This window comes from Sinocyclocheilus anshuiensis, unplaced genomic scaffold, assembly GCF_001515605.1.
Source record: "Sinocyclocheilus anshuiensis isolate Anshui unplaced genomic scaffold, SAMN03320099.WGS_v1.1 scaffold311, whole genome shotgun sequence".
NCBI classification, from domain to species: Eukaryota; Metazoa; Chordata; class Actinopteri; order Cypriniformes; family Cyprinidae; genus Sinocyclocheilus; species Sinocyclocheilus anshuiensis.
The window spans coordinates 1,470,894-1,492,179 of record NW_015549606.1 but is presented as its reverse complement, the minus strand read 5'-3'; the positions used below and the strand labels follow the sequence as shown (position 1 = coordinate 1,492,179).

At 42.6% G+C, this 21,286-nt stretch overlaps 1 protein-coding gene across 1 annotated transcript in view; it reads left to right on the top strand.

The window, feature by feature from the left end:
• Window positions 1-14,078: 14,078 nt before the first annotated feature.
• LOC107659050 (cAMP-specific 3',5'-cyclic phosphodiesterase 4B-like) overlaps window positions 14,079-21,286 on the top strand; it is a 187,946-nt gene continuing 180,738 nt past the window's right edge. The window contains exon 1 of the mRNA XM_016447850.1: window positions 14,079-14,207. The gene's annotated coding sequence lies outside the window, so the exon portion shown is untranslated. The remainder of the gene's footprint in view (window positions 14,208-21,286) is intronic.

The following is a 21,286-nucleotide window of genomic DNA, read 5'->3' as shown; positions in this document are numbered from 1 at the left end:
GGTGACTTATGAAGGGGGAAAGGAAATGGAGAGGATGGCAAGAACAGCAAAATGGCTTATTAACAAAATAAGATGAATAAATTATTCCAGGGTGTATGTGGATGAAAAAAAGGCGTATAGTTGGAAGAGAACAGGATCATGAGAGGATAAAAGGATAAGAGGAGAAGTTCCAATGAGGAGAAGGAGAGGGAGTGAAGAAAGGGAGACAAGTGGTATAAAGAAAGTAGAGAAGCAGGAGATACAGTTGAGACTGAGGTTTAAGTATGTGAATGTAAGGAGGAGAGTGATATTGGAAAGACGAGTGGTATTTGACAGCTCTAGTGGAAGTAATTGAACGTGTTTCAAAAAGGAATGTGGTGGACAGATGTGAATAGAATCTAAATCTAAAAGAAGCTGTTTGAAAGGAATAAGAGAAAGGTGGGTATATATATTGAGGAGGAATGGTTTTAGGGGTGGGCGATATGATCAAAATATTATATCATGAAATGAGTAATTTTATTTCATGGTAACTATATATATCACAATATATATTTTTTTATTTTGTTGCTTTTAGCAAGGTCTTTATGATAAAATATGTCTCCAGTGTCAATATCACAAAAAACTAATACAAAAAAAAAAAAAAAAAAAACTCAAGCTCGCTGAAGACAAGTAAACTGTCAGCGATTAAATAAGATTTTCTGTCTTTTGTTATTTGATTAACATGAATGACAGACACTGCTGTCACTTTAAGAGCTGCCCAGTATACTGTTACACGTTTTCTTCGTTTGCTTTCACTTAAAGGGATAGTTCACCCAAAAATTACCCCATGATTTACTCACCTTCAAGCCATCCTAGGTGTATATGACATTCTTCTTTCAGACGAATACAATCAGAGTTATATTAAAAAACATCCTGGCTCTTCCAAGCTTTATAATTTACAAAATTTGAAGTCCAAAAAATTGAACCAATCCATTATAAAAGAAGTCCACACGGCTCCGGGGGGTTAATAAAGGCATTCTGAAGCAACGCGATGCATTTGTGTAAGAAAAATATCCATATTTACAACTTTATAAACCTTAATCTCTAGCTTCCGCTAACTGTCATACACGCATTCATGAGAGAGTGGCGTCCAGTGGATGATGTAGGACGTAGGCAAACGCGGTGATGAACGCGGAAGTGACGAACGTGGAAGCGCAGAGGAGAGAGCAAAACAAAACACCGGTCACGAATTAGTAGTACAAAACGAGGATTTGTAAAGAAAAATGTCGGAGGATTTCAATATAAGCCAAGAGGACACTGGTTTTCCTTTGCTGTAAACAAAACTTGTTTCTCGCAAGACTAGCATATTCTCACCGGAGTTTATACTAGGCCTACGTCATCTGCTGGACGCCACTCTCTCGCGCGTACGACAGTTAGCAGAAGTTAGAGATTAAGGTTTATAAAGTTGTAAATATGGATATTTTTCTTACACAAATGCATCGATTCGCTTCGGGAGGGCTTTATTAACCCCCCGGAGCCGTGTGGACTTCTTTTATAATGGATTGGTTACATTTTTTGGACTTCAAATTTTTGGCTACCATCCACTCCCATTATAAAGCTTGGAAGAGCCAGGATGTTTTTTTAATATAACTCCGATTGTATTCGTCTGAAATTAGAAAAGAAAGTCATATACATCTAGGATGGCTTGAGGGTAAGTAAATCATGGGGTAATTTTCATTTTTGGGTGAACTAACCCTTTAAGACCTACTGTGTTTACGAGGACGCTTGCAAAGGCAGGCATTTTGACACATAAGCATGTGTATTTAACTGTTCAAGGCCTATAAAGTGGCAAAAATAGCTCCGTTAAATACTCCTATGAGCACCGTCTTCACATGCCGCGCGCCTCTCTGACAGCGTTTAGAAACGCAGACAGCACCACGCATATATAACGAAATTAGTTATCTTTTGCGGCTGATGCCGTTTCAAAATCCAAATCGCTTAAATCGCTTAAAATCACTTGTTTTTAAACCACAATGCTTAATAATACATAGCAACGTCACGTGAGCATGTAACCGTGATAGAGACGATAGTCGAAAATCTCTACCGGTTGACAAATTTCTACCGGTTAATCATGTTTACCAGTGCATCGCCCACCCCCAGTTGGAATATATATAATATTACCAATCATATGTATTCATATTGGATGAATTCATCATTTATGCATGTTTTCACATACTTTACTCTGAGCTATGATGAGGCATGGTAAACAATTGGATTTTCCTTCCATTTCATAAACATAATTCGGATTCCTACATGTCAAAGACACACATGGCTGGCAGATGATAAGGGCTGGGGGAGGGGGATGCTGGGGAATCACTCTTTGCCGAGGTGCATCCCACGCTAATAGAACATTCTGTTTACCAAATGATGTTAATTACCCTTGTCCTGATGTGCAATCTGCTTCTCTCTCAGTTCTATTAATTAACTTAATCAGCAGGCTGAGACTTCACACCTCAAGCTACACTGTTTTTTTTTTTAACAAGACGTGGAATATGGCACTACAAAATTCCATTTTATTATTTCTTTGTCATCATATTAAATATTATCCCCTCTCACACTTTTTCCTCAAGTGTGTGCTCCTAGGATGATTATTCATTATTAATCACAGTGGCATGCCAGGGCTTATTACATTAGTGCTTTCTTCTGACATCAGGAAACACTTGCTACTTTGAAGGCTTTTTTTAATAGTTTGGCAGGCTGAGTGAGGTTGGAGATTTCCTAGCCTTAAGTGTCCTTATAAATGATGGTATGTCATGAAATTTGTGTAAGGGAGGGGACTCTGTAATTTTAAAGTCATCCCACTTGTTTATGCTGTTGAATATTTCAGGAAGTGTAGAAATGTAAATGTGCAGTTAAGGAGCTAATCGAAATTTCATCTGACCCTCACATATTATTTGTTGGTTGATTCATATTAACCCCTAAATGTGTGTTTTTTTATTTTATTTTTAAATTTTTTTATATTTTATGAGATATTTAGGAAGGGACAATGCATGATTTTTAAGAAATGTATTAAAAACATGATCAAGTGACTTAGTATTAAACCCGGGCATCAGCAGTAATATGGCAGCAAAGATACAAATTAAAACAAAATATTACATTACAACATTACAAAAACATTACTTTTTTTTTAGTTTGTTTTCGAAATATTTTTCTTTCTTTTTTATATTTCTGTTAAGGGAAATTCCTTTTAAGCAGTTGTATAAAAATTTAAATAAAAACTATTTCTTTGGAAGAAAAACATGAAACTTTGTGTAATTTCACTATTATTATTATTATTATTATTATTATTATTATTATTATTTTCCTGTTTAAGTGTTAAATCATATTTTTGACTTTTTTTACACCATTACGGTGAAACCAATCACATTAAGTCAAAGTTTGGAAAGACCACATCTGGATTTTACCACTGTAGCAGCTGTGCTTTAGAGATTCTTTGTTTTTTTGGTTGGCTTTCCATATGTTTGCATGCAAGCATTTTTCTTTCAAACCACATATTTAGAATAAAAAGTGCAATTACTCATTCGGGTGCATAAGCAAGTATAGCATTTACTATTATGCCCTGTTTAGCAGCTCAAAATGAATGCTCCTTAGGCATTGCCTGGTACGCGTTTGAATATGTAAATGATAGTAGCACTAAACGGAGACTGATGCATGGTGATGTAAGAGTGATGAGTCATGCCTCAGGGTCGAGCGAGCAGTTGTTGCGGTGATTGCCTCTGATTTGGGTGGGAGGCTGTACTGTGGCTGCTCACGCCTCTTCCATTAGATGAGTAACACCACCCCACTGGGTGAATAGTACTGATGCTCAAGTACAACTGCTTCAGTGGATGCCAAGAAGCTCTAGTGAAGTAAACCTACAGTTATCGACTCATTGTAATGCAGTCCTCAGAGTTAAAATCCAAAATGGAGATTTAATAAAAAGACACTGAAGGTCACCTCCCAGCTGTCACGAATTCGGTCCATGGACTTCCGTTTATTCACCACCAGAGGTCACCCTTTCCATTACATTGACTCTCGCACAACACAAACTGTTGCATAGCACCCCGGACTACATATCCCATCATTCTTTGCACGATTTGCACACTGCACTGATTGCACTCATTGCACACAGCTGTTTCTAATCACCTCACTCACTATATAACACCCACTCTAACCACCTTTCTCGGCTGAGTATTGTTTAGCCCGTACCCCATTCCGAGTCTCTGAGTTTTCCTTGTTTTTGCCTTGCCTTGCCTGTTTTCGCGGTTTCTGATCTTTGCCTGTTTTTCTGCTTCCCGAGTCCAGTCAAGTCACAGCTGACCTTCCCGAGTCCAGTCAAGTCACAGCTGACCTTCCCGAGTCCAGTCAAGTCCCAGCTGACCTTCCCGAGTCCAGTCAAGTCCCAGCTGACCTTCCCGAGTCCAGTCAAGTCCCAGCTGACCTTCCCGAGTCCAGTCAAGTCCCAGCTGACCTTCCCGAGTCCAGTCAAGTCCCAGCTGACCTTCCCGAGTCCAGTCAAGTCCCAGCTGACCTTCCCGAGTCCAGTCAAGTCCCAGCTGACCTTCCCGAGTCCAGTCAAGTCCCAGCTGACCTTCCCGAGTCCAGTCAAGTCCCAGCTGACCTTCCCGAGTCCAGTCAAGTCCCAGCTGACCTTCCCGAGTCCAGTCAAGTCCCAGCTGACCTTCCCGAGTCCAGTCAAGTCCCAGCTGACCTTCCCGAGTCCAGTCAAGTCCCAGCTGACCTTCCCGAGTCCAGTCAAGTCCCAGCTGACCTTCCCGAGTCCAGTCAAGTCCCAGCTGACCTTCCCGAGTCCAGTCAAGTCCCAGCTGACCTTCCCGAGTCCAGTCAAGTCCCAGCTGACCTTCCCGAGTCCAGTCAAGTCCCAGCTGACCTTCCCGAGTCCAGTCAAGTCCCAGCTGACCTTCCCGAGTCCAGTCAAGTCCCAGCTGACCTTCCCGAGTCCAGTCAAGTCCCAGCTGACCTTCCCGAGTCCAGTCAAGTCCCAGCTGACCTTCCCGAGTCCAGTCAAGTCCCAGCTGACCTTCCCGAGTCCAGTCAAGTCCCAGCTGACCTTCCCGAGTCCAGTCAAGTCCCAGCTGACCTTCCCGAGTCCAGTCAAGTCCCAGCTGACCTTCCCGAGTCCAGTCAAGTCCCAGCTGACCTTCCCGAGTCCAGTCAAGTCCCAGCTGACCTTCCCGAGTCCAGTCAAGTCCCAGCTGACCTTCCCGAGTCCAGTCAAGTCCCAGCTGACCTTCCCGAGTCCAGTCAAGTCCCAGCTGACCTTCCCGAGTCCAGTCAAGTCCCAGCTGACCTTCCCGAGTCCAGTCAAGTCCCAGCTGACCTTCCCGAGTCCAGTCAAGTCCCAGCTGACCTTCCCGAGTCCAGTCAAGTCCCAGCTGACCTTCCCGAGTCCAGTCAAGTCCCAGCTGACCTTCCCGAGTCCAGTCAAGTCCCAGCTGACCTTCCCGAGTCCAGTCAAGTCCCAGCTGACCTTCCCGAGTCCAGTCAAGTCCCAGCTGACCTTCCCGAGTCCAGTCAAGTCCCAGCTGACCTTCCCGAGTCCAGTCAAGTCCCAGCTGACCTTCCCGAGTCCAGTCAAGTCCCAGCTGACCTTCCCGAGTCCAGTCAAGTCCCAGCTGACCTTCCCGAGTCCAGTCAAGTCCCAGCTGACCTTCCCGAGTCCAGTCAAGTCCCAGCTGACCTTCCCGAGTCCAGTCAAGTCCCAGCTGACCTTCCCGAGTCCAGTCAAGTCCCAGCTGACCTTCCCGAGTCCAGTCAAGTCCCAGCTGACCTTCCCGAGTCCAGTCAAGTCCCAGCTGACCTTCCCGAGTCCAGTCAAGTCCCAGCTGACCTTCCCGAGTCCAGTCAAGTCCCAGCTGACCTTCCCGAGTCCAGTCAAGTCCCAGCTGACCTTCCCGAGTCCAGTCAAGTCCCAGCTGACCTTCCCGAGTCCAGTCAAGTCCCAGCTGACCTTCCCGAGTCCAGTCAAGTCCCAGCTGACCTTCCCGAGTCCAGTCAAGTCCCAGCTGACCTTCCCGAGTCCAGTCAAGTCCCAGCTGACCTTCCCGAGTCCAGTCAAGTCCCAGCTGACCTTCCCGAGTCCAGTCAAGTCCCAGCTGACCTTCCCGAGTCCAGTCAAGTCCCAGCTGACCTTCCCGAGTCCAGTCAAGTCCCAGCTGACCTTCCCGAGTCCAGTCAAGTCCCAGCTGACCTTCCCGAGTCCAGTCAAGTCCCAGCTGACCTTCCCGAGTCCAGTCAAGTCCCAGCTGACCTTCCCGAGTCCAGTCAAGTCCCAGCTGACCTTCCCGAGTCCAGTCAAGTCCCAGCTGACCTTCCCGAGTCCAGTCAAGTCCCAGCTGACCTTCCCGAGTCCAGTCAAGTCCCAGCTGACCTTCCCGAGTCCAGTCAAGTCCCAGCTGACCTTCCCGAGTCCAGTCAAGTCCCAGCTGACCTTCCCGAGTCCAGTCAAGTCCCAGCTGACCTTCCCGAGTCCAGTCAAGTCCCAGCTGACCTTCCCGAGTCCAGTCAAGTCCCAGCTGACCTTCCCGAGTCCAGTCAAGTCCCAGCTGACCTTCCCGAGTCCAGTCAAGTCCCAGCTGACCTTCCCGAGTCCAGTCAAGTCCCAGCTGACCTTCCCGAGTCCAGTCAAGTCCCAGCTGACCTTCCCGAGTCCAGTCAAGTCCCAGCTGACCTTCCCGAGTCCAGTCAAGTCCCAGCTGACCTTCCCGAGTCCAGTCAAGTCCCAGCTGACCTTCCCGAGTCCAGTCAAGTCCCAGCTGACCTTCCCGAGTCCAGTCAAGTCCCAGCTGACCTTCCCGAGTCCAGTCAAGTCCCAGCTGACCTTCCCGAGTCCAGTCAAGTCCCAGCTGACCTTCCCGAGTCCAGTCAAGTCCCAGCTGACCTTCCCGAGTCCAGTCAAGTCCCAGCTGACCTTCCCGAGTCCAGTCAAGTCCCAGCTGACCTTCCCGAGTCCAGTCAAGTCCCAGCTGACCTTCCCGAGTCCAGTCAAGTCCCAGCTGACCTTCCCGAGTCCAGTCAAGTCCCAGCTGACCTTCCCGAGTCCAGTCAAGTCCCAGCTGACCTTCCCGAGTCCAGTCAAGTCCCAGCTGACCTTCCCGAGTCCAGTCAAGTCCCAGCTGACCTTCCCGAGTCCAGTCAAGTCCCAGCTGACCTTCCCGAGTCCAGTCAAGTCCCAGCTGACCTTCCCGAGTCCAGTCAAGTCCCAGCTGACCTTCCCGAGTCCAGTCAAGTCCCAGCTGACCTTCCCGAGTCCAGTCAAGTCCCAGCTGACCTTCCCGAGTCCAGTCAAGTCCCAGCTGACCTTCCCGAGTCCAGTCAAGTCCCAGCTGACCTTCCCGAGTCCAGTCAAGTCCCAGCTGACCTTCCCGAGTCCAGTCAAGTCCCAGCTGACCTTCCCGAGTCCAGTCAAGTCCCAGCTGACCTTCCCGAGTCCAGTCAAGTCCCAGCTGACCTTCCCGAGTCCAGTCAAGTCCCAGCTGACCTTCCCGAGTCCAGTCAAGTCCCAGCTGACCTTCCCGAGTCCAGTCAAGTCCCAGCTGACCTTCCCGAGTCCAGTCAAGTCCCAGCTGACCTTCCCGAGTCCAGTCAAGTCCCAGCTGACCTTCCCGAGTCCAGTCAAGTCCCAGCTGACCTTCCCGAGTCCAGTCAAGTCCCAGCTGACCTTCCCGAGTCCAGTCAAGTCCCAGCTGACCTTCCCGAGTCCAGTCAAGTCCCAGCTGACCTTCCCGAGTCCAGTCAAGTCCCAGCTGACCTTCCCGAGTCCAGTCAAGTCCCAGCTGACCTTCCCGAGTCCAGTCAAGTCCCAGCTGACCTTCCCGAGTCCAGTCAAGTCCCAGCTGACCTTCCCGAGTCCAGTCAAGTCCCAGCTGACCTTCCCGAGTCCAGTCAAGTCCCAGCTGACCTTCCCGAGTCCAGTCAAGTCCCAGCTGACCTTCCCGAGTCCAGTCAAGTCCCAGCTGACCTTCCCGAGTCCAGTCAAGTCCCAGCTGACCTTCCCGAGTCCAGTCAAGTCCCAGCTGACCTTCCCGAGTCCAGTCAAGTCCCAGCTGACCTTCCCGAGTCCAGTCAAGTCCCAGCTGACCTTCCCGAGTCCAGTCAAGTCCCAGCTGACCTTCCCGAGTCCAGTCAAGTCCCAGCTGACCTTCCCGAGTCCAGTCAAGTCCCAGCTGACCTTCCCGAGTCCAGTCAAGTCCCAGCTGACCTTCCCGAGTCCAGTCAAGTCCCAGCTGACCTTCCCGAGTCCAGTCAAGTCCCAGCTGACCTTCCCGAGTCCAGTCAAGTCCCAGCTGACCTTCCCGAGTCCAGTCAAGTCCCAGCTGACCTTCCCGAGTCCAGTCAAGTCCCAGCTGACCTTCCCGAGTCCAGTCAAGTCCCAGCTGACCTTCCCGAGTCCAGTCAAGTCCCAGCTGACCTTCCCGAGTCCAGTCAAGTCCCAGCTGACCTTCCCGAGTCCAGTCAAGTCCCAGCTGACCTTCCCGAGTCCAGTCAAGTCCCAGCTGACCTTCCCGAGTCCAGTCAAGTCCCAGCTGACCTTCCCGAGTCCAGTCAAGTCCCAGCTGACCTTCCCGAGTCCAGTCAAGTCCCAGCTGACCTTCCCGAGTCCAGTCAAGTCCCAGCTGACCTTCCCGAGTCCAGTCAAGTCCCAGCTGACCTTCCCGAGTCCAGTCAAGTCCCAGCTGACCTTCCCGAGTCCAGTCAAGTCCCAGCTGACCTTCCCGAGTCCAGTCAAGTCCCAGCTGACCTTCCCGAGTCCAGTCAAGTCCCAGCTGACCTTCCCGAGTCCAGTCAAGTCCCAGCTGACCTTCCCGAGTCCAGTCAAGTCCCAGCTGACCTTCCCGAGTCCAGTCAAGTCCCAGCTGACCTTCCCGAGTCCAGTCAAGTCCCAGCTGACCTTCCCGAGTCCAGTCAAGTCCCAGCTGACCTTCCCGAGTCCAGTCAAGTCCCAGCTGACCTTCCCGAGTCCAGTCAAGTCCCAGCTGACCTTCCCGAGTCCAGTCAAGTCCCAGCTGACCTTCCCGAGTCCAGTCAAGTCCCAGCTGACCTTCCCGAGTCCAGTCAAGTCCCAGCTGAGAGGCCGCCTATGAACTCTCTGTCTGTCCTGTTCCGGCCAAGGAGGCCGTCAATGAACTCTCTGCCTGTCCTGTTCTAGCCAAGGAGGCCGTCAATGAACTCTCTGTCTGTTTTGTTCCTTCTCTTTAATAAAGCCTGCAGATGGATCCACACGTCTCACGTCTCGTCAGCCCCGTTACACCAGCATTAGGCAAGTGTGTATGTGTGTGTGTCATTTTTTGCTTACATTGTGGGGAGTCTGGGGACCAAATGTCGACAGTCTCCACAAGGCAAATGACTGATAGTTCACCAAAAAGCAAAATTCTGTCATAATTTACTCACCTAAATGTGGTTCCTATCTATTACTGTCTTCTGTGGAACACAATAAGGATGTTTTGTTTTGTCTATACAATTAGATCCAAAGTCAATGGGGTCCAAAACAACAGTGGCTGACTTTCTTTCAGGAAAAACATGCATGTATCTACATTTTTGTACCTAGGTACCTATGCCATTACCTCAAAACACTTTTACCATACCTTTACCATTACCATAACACATTTGGACATTTGCATTGCATAGTCAACTTCATATGTATGGCTTTTCTGATGTAGTAAACTTGCTCAGTAGCTCACCTTGTACAGCATTGCACTTCAGTCACAATAAGAGCTCAATGAGGCATGGTTCCTTTACAAGCATTTTATCTCACATTTGTTTTTGTTAACACTATTGGTTACATTTAAGAAAGGTTTTAGTTTAGGTGATATGTTATTTTTAATGTGATAGAGCATTCAGTGCCACTTACTGGACATATAATTTCCGATCTGCTGCAATACAACAACCAACGTAATAATATGTTGCCACATTCATGATCATCTGTTTTGGATAAAACTGCTTTTAGTGCCACTCATTGGACATTTTACTTCGGAAGTGACATGAAAAGTGCATGAAACAACATATTGTTTTGCAGAAAGGTCACCACTGACATGATATTTTCCCCCAGTGAGCCTGGGTTGGACAAAACCTTCTTTTGAATATGTCCTCATTTTTAAAAATGTTATAAAAATAAAGTATTTATTAGTTTTTTTTTATTGTAAAAGTGTAGAAGGTTTTCTGTTTTGGTTTAGGGTTAGATTATAGTATTTATAACTAGATGTATAAATCAATCAGGACCACTTTCGTCAAGTATATTTATTACAATTATATTGCATACAGTTAGTGTTGGCGCATGGTTATGTTCTGGGCAACACTCCACACGCCTGTCCATGCAGCCATGTTTGGAGAGCAGCAAGACAAACCCCCCCGGGGTACAGAACAGAACCATTATATGCATACATAATTACAATTCACAATTACATGAGTTGTAAACAATATGTGATAGAGAATGCTTCCAATGAAGTGACTGTAAGGAAGAAACAAAAGTCAGATCGAATTACAGGTTCAGTTAGGTGGAGTTGGGGTTGGAGGAGGGAGTTAATTGCAAGCAGTGATGCGATGGAAGAGACGCTGACGAATGGGAATTTAAATAGACCGCTTGTGATAGGTGTCAAGACTGGATTGGTACACGTCAGGAACAGCTGACTGTCGGCTGATGCAAGCTTGACTGACGTGGCCTGCCTGAACTAACGCTATGCTGAATAAACAATAGAAGTCTATAGAATGCCCCATTTAGCCATGCATGAGTGTGTATTTCAGTAAAGTTTTCATCACTTCAAGACAGAAATAATGTTTTCTGAAAAAAGCATTTTCCTTCTTTAGTTTTCAGAAAGATTTAAGAAATGCATCGGTATTTTGCTATGATCTACAGTATGTTCTACTGCTATTTCAGTGAACTTTGTAAACACATGTAAAAACAAATCTTGATTTCTAATCTAAACAAGGCCTCTGTGGGGGTGATTAATCGCTAGGCTAATTGCTGGTTGGTTACTAATGAGAAGACAGTGCTGGTGTTACAGTGTGTGTAATTGTGACCTCGGGGACCCTGATATCCTCCTGCTCTGTCTAGAGTTAATGTGATGTGTCTGAGAAATCGAATGCTGTCTTATTTGTCAAGCTCCATCTGTCTACAATGCCAGTGTGCCACGGGGTGAGAAGATTTCTGAATAAATGTTCTTGTCCACAAAAATGTATAAGTGTACTTGAAGTTTAGATGGACAATACACAAACATATCTGTGACGAGTAGGGCGGGGCCGAGAGCCGTGGGAGCGGAGCGAGGCCGGTGGAGTGAATGATAATGAGCGCCACCTGCGCCACTCATCGGTCTCGAGTCCCACGAAGGAGCTCCGGAAGGATAAAAGGAGAAGTAACGACAGTAAAGGATGAGAGGCCTGGATTTTATGTTGTTTTGTTTCTGTTTGTGCGCGGCAGTCGTCCGTGAGGGGCTGTCGCTCTATTTTCAGTTTTGTGTTTATTTTATTATTAAAGATTTGTGTTTAAATGTTCGCCGGTTCCCACCTCCTTCTTCCCGATCTATGAACTTTGTTACAATATCATTTATTGTACCATTTTCGCATTGCCACTAAAATAGATGCTTTAGTAAAATGTGGGCCATAAATGTTTATGCATGAAATCTTGACCATATGAAACATCTGTGTGCCATTTTGTCATCTGAGTTTTGAATGAATGTGTGTGCATGAGAGAAAGAGAGTGCGCATGTGAAAAACCCTGTCATTCGGACACAGGATAGCAGATGGTCTTGTTTCTTAATCATGGTCATGGTGCTTAAGCTCTAAATCCTCAGTGGAACAATGCAACCAGGCTTTAGCTTTAGGCTTTGCCTGACCACCTCAAAGACCCGCCTTTAGTTACTGACACATTCCCTGGCCTTGTCCCAATTCCCTGAGTGGTCACCCCGACCTCGTCGTCTTCAGCCGTTATTGGGGATTTTCAGCCATAAGTATCAATGCTTTATTGCTAAGTAGAGTGATTCCAAAGCCGATTATGGAAATGATTAGTGAAAAACATTCATAAAGGTTTAACTACCTTGCAATTACTGTGTGCTTTCAACGTCTGGAAGATTCCTTAGTGTCTTGTCTGCCAAATTAAACGCTCATGATGAAATTTCTAATGCATGACCTTGCATAATTGAATAATAGGCTCATAATCATGTGGATCATTCAGTTGTTCATTCATTTCGTCATCAGCATTTAAAACTGTCCAGACTGTTTCTTCTGTATTCAGCTGTATATTTTATATATGTAGACATTCAAATCCTTCTAATAATCTGACATTGCATGGTGTATAGTTTAAGATGACTGTTGTTGTTAGATGTTTTATATACTTGTACATTAGCCTAATTGGACATTCACAAGTTACAGAATTCAAACTTTAATTTACTTTTGTTCATTTGTGCAACTTTAGAGGTCCCTAAAGTTAAGTCATTATTTTTTGTAATTACAGTGGATAGCTGCTCACGTGCATTTGATGTTGCCGTAAAGCAATTTCGTACCCGCTCACTAAACTCCAAGAACATTCTACAAGAACAGACATTTATGGGCAAGCATGGGAAAGAAACAGAAGCCATTCGCCTTATTCGTCATTCGTCAGTGTATTATCAGAACATGATTTTGAAACTGGCATTTCAAGGTAAAAACTTACAGTTGCTGTAATAGTAGGTAATGTACTGGCCAACAACCACCATACAAATAAGAGATTTAGTATATAGTAATGTGTGAAAACAACAATAAATTTGTCATAAAAATTCACTTGAGATAAGATGAGGTAAACTAAACACTGCAGTACTTGGGGTTAAATAATTTAAACAATTATGAGAATCAGTGTAATTAAACTATGTCAGCTTGACAGCTGGAATCAACAGAGTATGGAAACTGACATCCTCTTCATATCATGTGTTGCATTGTTGTCTTTTTGACCACTGTGTTTGTATAAGTAGGCTACAGTATATTCAACAAAGTGTCCGTTTCTGCCAAGTTGATTTATAAAAGCTCTTGGAAAAACTGTGACAAGACCAGCACTGCTCATCACATGACTCTACATTGTGAATCAGGGCTAGCTGTCACATGGGGAAGTGTGTCACAAGGACAGTCTCACAAAGGTTTTGAGTCGAAAGTCAAAACTTGTTTTTTCTAGTGTTGGTTTTAAACGTCCGTTTCAAATCAATATATTTTTTACTATTGATTTATTTTCTTTCTTTCTTTTTTAAATATCTTTTTTTTTCTAGTTCTGATTAGTTTTCTAAGTGAACACAACAACACACACACTGACATATAGCCTATTTAGGTAAAGTCAATCGTATTTTAACCAAAAATCTGAACCGTCTTCTCAAGACAAGTATTTTCAGGATGGGGAGTTGTCACATAATAATATAATATAATATATTTTTTGTTGACTAAAATTTTTGGTTTAATACATTTAGTTTTTTATAATTGTTATAATTTTTATATCAAATGTGTGTTAAATGAACTATCTCTTTTCTTGAGCAATAATGGTGGAAATGTTCAAGAAATAACTTTTTTTTTTTTTTTTTTGCAGCCAATGCTTAAATGTATCCACCTATAATATAATCGACTTTCAGAAACCACCCACCCTAAAAAAAAAGTGACAACTTGCCCCAATTTCCAGCCTAAATGACTCATGCAGGAATGGACAAATGTCCTATTTGAACCAATGCCTGGAGACGAACATAAAATAAATGCAGTAAATTGAGCACTCGTCCTTTCATCCAGTGACTTAATCACACGCATCCCACGTCTCAGTGTTTATAAGCGCTCTTGTACTGGAGATCCTCCTCTGCTTTGACAGGCACAGTGAACGCTCAGCATCTAGAAACGAAAGTGCGAGCCTGGTACGCGTGAAAACCGCCTGCATCTTGCCAAAACGACACCGAAACCAAATCCCAGCATCTTTTTTAATGTGGTTGGAGAGCTCGTTTCTGCACGGACTCCGTGTACCAGTTCAGACTGTCTGAGAGCAGCGGTGTTGAAGGACAGAAGCGGAGAGGGTTTCTATAGCGGGACAGAAGATGCTGCTGCTGCTTCTTCATTGACGGCTCTGGTCAACCTCATGGGTTATACACACAAAAACACAATGGCACAACACTCGTGTTCTTGATCACGAGTTTAAAACGGGTTCCTTTTGTGCCTCTTTTGTCTCCCACGTGCAAGAAAGTGGATCCGCATTTGAGGTGAGGATGTGATTCTCAGATGCTTGTTCCTGCTTTTGTTCTATTGTTTACACTGTTGCCTTTATTTTTGATATTAGAGTGTTCTGTTTTGATATGTGAGTGTGTGTTTACATCTCCGGATATTCTCCGTTGGGATGCTGAGGGGCTGTTCATCAGGATTATTCAGGGATGTCTGATTAAGTTGCTCTACTAGATTTGATACCAACGCTCATACCAGCGGGTTTTATTTACAACAAACACCATATATTAAGAAAAAGTACCATGAACGAGATTTTTCAGTTTGTTTGTACAGCAGCGTTAGTCTTTGTAAGCAAGTGTTATGAATCAAAAGTGTTAATTCATAATGGAAAAGCAGGGATGACACGGGGATTTCAAGTTGGCTAGCCTAAAGAAGACCAGTTGACAGCCGTTGTAAATAGAACGATTTTAAATGAATTTATCTGTAAATTCGGTGTTTTCTCCTATCAAAGGAAACGTAGTTGTTGGTTTTGCCAGCCGCAAGTAAAGGGTTTTTCGAAAGTCGGAGCTTCGGTGTTTTGCCGTTTTACGATCACTCGGAGTGGGTTTCCTACGCGAGACATGGAAAACCCGGGGTGGAGCTGGAACCGGATGGTTACAGAGAAGATAGAGAAAATCTCTGTAGACACAAAAGGGCCAAATTCTTAATGTGCATTCTTATGCAATCTTGTGTCTTCATACTACGCCATCGAAGTTCAATACCAATATTCAAGAACACAAGTTCACGTTCAGAGGATGCATGAAAGTAGACTACCCTAATGTGTTCTTGATATTAAGGATGCAATGAATGCAGATTTGAGAGAATCAAACCATTAGAAATCCCAGAACTCCCAGGGCAGATGACCTACGGAAGCCTAAGCTTTAAACTTCTAGCTTTAAACTTCTCACTCCAAGTTCGTAAATACGTGGTGGCTTGTAAAAGTAAACATTTGACATTTTGTTTGGTGTAATTTTAATAAAGTGATAAAGACTTGGAGAAATCCTGCCGTTTTTATTGGCATTTTAAGAAGAATCTTAACATTTACAAAGCATAAGTAATATTACTGTACATGTACACAGGCCTACTCATTTACGTGAATACATGCCGTAAAATAAAAAGATCACATGGTCAGTCTGACAAAGATGTGTTCTGTGTCCTTGTGTCCTTCCGAATTCTTTCAAGGTAGCCTTCCAAGACCGATCTCCAGAAGAATGCAAGTTTGTTTTATGCAAAACAGCCAAGATGCACACCAAATAACTGGCCAATGTATCTCTGAAATGTATGTTAATCAATATAGATATATTATTATTTACCAATTACTTAATATCAGTTTTTAATTATTGAACTGTTGCATAAAAACAATGAAACCTGCATGTGTTTTACTGAATATCAGCATGACAGATTATCTTGTTCATGTCAAACCCTTATGAAAAGTGATAAAAAATAGCTATTTTAAAAAATTTCAACACCTTCAGTGTGATTATGCTTTATTATGATGACTTTATTACCAAGTAAAGTGAAAGGACACACTGTAGCTGAATGGAAGTTTGCTTAAGTAAATGGATTTGAATCATTTACTTAAAACAACCATTAAAACATTACATGCTTGAATAGGTAAATTACTGTTATGGGGGTAATTACACTTTTCATACAAAATTGTCTAATTATAGTGTATTTATTGCCTTAGGAATTCATCTGAAGCACCAGAAATATTTATCTGTCAGATTTAGCTTTTAAGCTGTTGCATGCACTCAGTATTCAGTTGTACTGGCTTTCAGTTTGACTTACTGATCCATGCAAAATGTTTGTTTAAAGTGCAGTTATCCTTGCAAGAAAATGACGATGATGATAGTAGAAAGAAGTTTGCTTGTTTGAAGTCTTCATTGCTCGGCCAACAACAGCAGACTGAAGTGCTGTTAGCTGGCAAGGCAGTGAGCCCTGGGAAATGCCACCATCCATCTCCACATAACGACATTATATTTCTATCTTTGTTTTCTCTGTAGTAATTTGGTGTGTGTGTGTGTGTGTGTGTTTTAAATATGACCACATTAGACTGTTTGTGTTTTGAATAATTTTAGTTTTCCCCTTCCATCCTGTCACATTTATTTCACACATTATCTGCACCATGTATTGTTGTCAATATATATCACATCTGACACAACTAATAAGAAGATCTGTATTCTTGACATATAAAATATTTACATATCTTGTGCCTAAACATAATAAAAAAGCCGTCCGGTTCAGCAGTATTAAGGTCATTTCTCAAATAGAATTGTAGAAATGGCAAACAAGTCTGATACATTCTTATCATGGCATTTTTATGGTGTTCCACAAGGAGCTGTTATGGGTTCAATTTTGTTCTCATTGTAGTTTTTTAACCAGCTAAAATAATTTACTAAAATTAAGTTCCTTCAGTAGTTAATCTAGATGAAATAATCACATTTCCTTGTAATTATTATCACTGTTCACATTAGAGCCAAGATACTCCTTATTAATAATAATATTATTTTCTAGGCCTAATCATCGCAACCTTAGTAACTTTAGTTTTCAATATTTTTTTTGTTTTCGTTTTTAGAATTGGAAGATCCCTAAATTGATTTATGTGAGGCTAATTCATACAAAAAATATTTTTGTCTCTTAATGTGCACATTGCTCTAAGGATTTTGAAAAGGCAACTACTGTGTTATATTATGACAGAATAGACCACTGATGCAAAAATTAAAGATCTCACAAAAGTCCAAAAGAATGAGTGTATATATATGAGAGAGATTATATGTGATTTAGTTTGCCCTCATAAAGCTACTTGGCTTTTCTCCTATTCTGAGGCTTTCCTCATAATTTCTTGCCCTGTTGAGACAATCATGTTTGCTTCCATCATCTCATGAACAATCAATCAGACCTTGGTTGAACAGATGGACCCTCAGTGACACAGGATAAAGGGTTTGCCTGATGAATTTCATACCCGAATAACACATTCACTGCTTGGCTTGCAGGAATGTGTATGTTTTTATGTGTGAGTGTGGGGGATTGCCATCCTACTCAACTGAATGTGTGTTGTGAGCATGTGCGTTTATGTTACGAGGTCTGTGTATTTGTAACAGGCTTGGTGAATTTGAATGTGTTGCTTTCCCAAGGGATTTTCTTGTAGTTTGTACTGTGTGCTATGATTTCTCATGTATAATTGTTGGTACAGAACCTACACAGTACCTCATCTGTTAGACCCCAGCACATGGCAGTTGTCATCAATCTCCCTGATTGTTCGTTTACTTTGGCTAATGAAAACCATACATTTCATTACTTCGGTCCATTGTTGGAAAAAATGATCTAGAATACTGAATAAACCTCTTTATTCTTCAAATATGGATTAGTTTCTTGTTTATTTCGTGGTAGGGATTTAAGAAGGACACAAAGAAATTGTCCGTTTCATGCCTCAGAGAGTCTTTATTTGCCAAAAATACAAATATAAAGGTAGAAAGTCTCTTGAGAGTGGCTGTAAAGCTCACACAGAAGTCGGGTATGATGACCTCCATGTACAAGACATAATGGTTGTGCTGTTGGTCCAGAGGAGCAGGGCCAGGTGGTCATTGGTTAAGTGGCTTTCCAGTTATGTTGTGCTTTTTTGGACCTCAAGGACAAGCTCTTCCTACACAGAATTAGCATGATATACACACTGCCTTGGGCCCAACAGGCTGATCAGCCATATAGGCTCAATATGGTTAGTTAAGGGTAGGTTTAGGGCCTTGTCAAGTCAGGGCACCTTCTACCACTGGGCCAGAACTGGTGCAGAGATTGAGATGGAGGGGTTCTGGCAGTGGTGACAAGGTGCAATAAGCAGCAGGTGCGTCTCATTACTCTCTGCCAGCAGCACTCATGCACTTCCTCATTGCCACCGACTCCTATTGTGAGCTTGGCCATGGGCTGATGAGAGGAGGGTCAGGGTCAGGGCTCTGAACCGGTTCAAGGAACGAAAACTGGAAACGAACAAAATTTTGACAGGAGCAGAACAAGAAACAGAAACGAAATCAAATTTTATAGTTCCGAACAGAATTGAAAATTTGAAATGGCCATTAACCGGCTAATAACGTTATTTTATCGTTCCATTTAATATTTGAAATTTGCTGTCAACCAATCACGAATTCCAGTAGTACGGCCTATGCAAATGTGATGCTGAAGCCAACGAGTGAAATGTCTTCTCAGCTGTGAACTCATCATAGGTAAGTCGCAATGGCAATGCACCGGAGTTTATCCGAGGATAGTGTAAGATGGATTCAACAGATTACATGCACCTGCAGCGCTTCTGTGAAAGGAGAAAACAGAAAAACTATAGGCTTACATAAAAAGGAATATAGGCATATACACGCAATATATTTCACTGAAATCATTGACAGATTAACGAAATGAAAGAAAAAAATGTGTTGAGTTACGGTTCATTGTGACGCGTTCCAAAGTTCTCGGAAAGGAAAATGAGACAGCAGAAAGTAGTTTTCTTTATTTTGCAAAAGCTTTACAGTTTTATTTATTTTGCAAAGCTTGACAGCTTTGAATAATGTCTTGCTTCTGTATAACCGACCAGCGTTGGTATGACCATCGAGCCGGCGCCTTACGCACACACACAACATATTTTTGCAACATTGCAGCCTGTTCAATATCAAAATAAAATACAGTTAAAGAAATAAATAAAAAGTGCTCCGTTGTACAAAATTTGTTGCGTTCAGCGTGACCGCACCTCACTGTGCTGATATAGCCGATGTGAAGGATGATGTTTTACGTCGATGAAAGTAGGCTACAAAGCCTATAATAAATAATATTTTAGCATCCAGATACGTCGCGAATATGGAAACATAGAGTTATAGGCATCAATTTCACCTTAAATTAATTTGTTGATTGATGTTTTTATAGCCTAAACTTTAGAGGATTCGTTTTGGAGAGAAACTAATAACTGTGTTTATAATGTTTGTAAACATTTTGCTTTAGCCTACAGGCATTTTAGCCTTCATTATTTCGGAATGTAGGCTAATAGGGCTAATAAAATGCGGCGTGAGCCGCGACTTATGTTTTTTTCACTCTCAAAACCCAATCTTATACAAGTGTTGTTGTTTTTTTACAATGCAGCAAACATTTTTAAATATCTTAAAAATACTTTTATTATATAAAATAATTGCTTTAAAGTGTTGATAGATTTTTTTCCAGTGGTGGACGAAGTAAACAAATCAAGTACTTGAGTAAAAGTACAGATCCGTATAATAAAATATTACTCCAGTAAAAGTAAAAGTACTCAGTTTTCAATTTTACTCGAGTTAAAGTACAAAAGTACTTGATTTTTTATGTACTTAAGTAAAAAGTACCGATAGATGAATGTTTATTTTGCAGTTTTACAAACAGGCTACTTTTATAATTTTATATTAGCATATATATTTTTTTTATAATCCTACTGCTCAAAATACCTGGGTTTTCCCAAAATAACCAATAAGGAAATAAATAATATAATAAGGAAAATATAATTATATTTTCATAATGATTTTTTTCTTCTCAAACCTTGTCTGTGGTGTAAAAACACCCCTGGCCAAATGCCCCCAGAGGGCATCACTTCCCACTTTGATAATTACTGTAGTTACCATGTTCTGAACATCACATCCTTTCTTTTTCCCTCAGATGTAATCTATCTAGGTGGTTGAATAAAAATATTTGGACTATTAAAAAAATAAATAAATAAATAAATTTAGTGACAGCAAGCTTAGCTAGACAGTTAGCATCAGCTAACATTGACTTATAATTAATCCTAAAATTCAACATTAGTAACTTACTTTTAACAGCATCAGACGCGCGAGCGCTCACAAGATCTCCCGGTTCTTACTTGTGAATTCAGTTCACTGGAGACTCGCACTAAACGGATCATTTGAATCAGTGAGTTGTCGACTCAAGAACAGCTGCAATCGGATCATTCCAATTCGTGAATGAATCATTTGGTGCGTTTTGCGAACCGATTTAACGGGTTCATTGAAAAGAATCAGTTTGTTCATGAATCAGACACGGCTTCTGCGTCTCGGAGCACGTGATATATTATAAGGAGTAACGATAAGTTTTATGAAATGTAGTGAAGTAAAAAGTACGATCTTATGCTTTGGAATGTAGTGAAGTAAAAGTAAAAGTTACTCAAAATAAAACTACTCCAGTAAAGTACAGATACTTGAAAAATGTACTTAAGTACAGTAACGAAGTAAAACTACTTCGTTACTGTCCACCACTGATTTTTTTCTTTTGTTTAGTAGCCTACATTTGGCCAAAATCTAGAAAAGATGATGCTGTATTGGCTGTGACTAAGCGCAGCGGGTTATAGGCTAACGTTACCAGATCTCTCTTTTTTCCTTTTCTTTTTGAGTAAAGAAAATGCTGTACTTTATTATTATTATTAGGCATATTATAGGCAAAGAAAATGCAAGAAAATGTTTTTTTTTTAAATAACGTTATTAACTGGTATTTCTTCTTCTCGAACCGGTTTCGGAACGGTAATAATATCAGAGGAACGCAGGAACAGAAACGTTAAAATATCGATTCTGACAGCAGCTACATCACAAATCATAAGTAAAGGATTTCATAGTGTTTTTTATGTCAATGACAGTTTTGCAATAGCCGAGGGTGTTGATACTTTTTCCTATGCAGTTATGTTAGGCATTCATAACAGTGACTGTTTACTGATGTAACGGGGCTGACAAGACGTGAGACATGCGGATCCATGTGCAGGCTTTATTAAGCAGAGAGGTCAGAAACACAGGCAGGGTCGAACAAGGGCAAACAGGAATATGGCGGGCAAGACACGAATAATCCTAGGGCTAGCGAAGGTCAACGAACAGCGAACAGAGTCAAAAGGGGCAAGACTAAAGGGGTAAATCCAGGAAAACAGGCAAAGATCAGAAACCGAGAAAACAGGCAAGACTAGGCTAGGCTAGGAGGCTAACGAGGGCTCTGTAGTGTAGCTATCAACTGATAAGTGCTAAACAATACTCGGCGCCGGGAAGGGATCAGAGTGAGCGTTAAATAGTGAGTGAGTGATATGAAACAGCTGTGTGCAATCAGTGCTGTG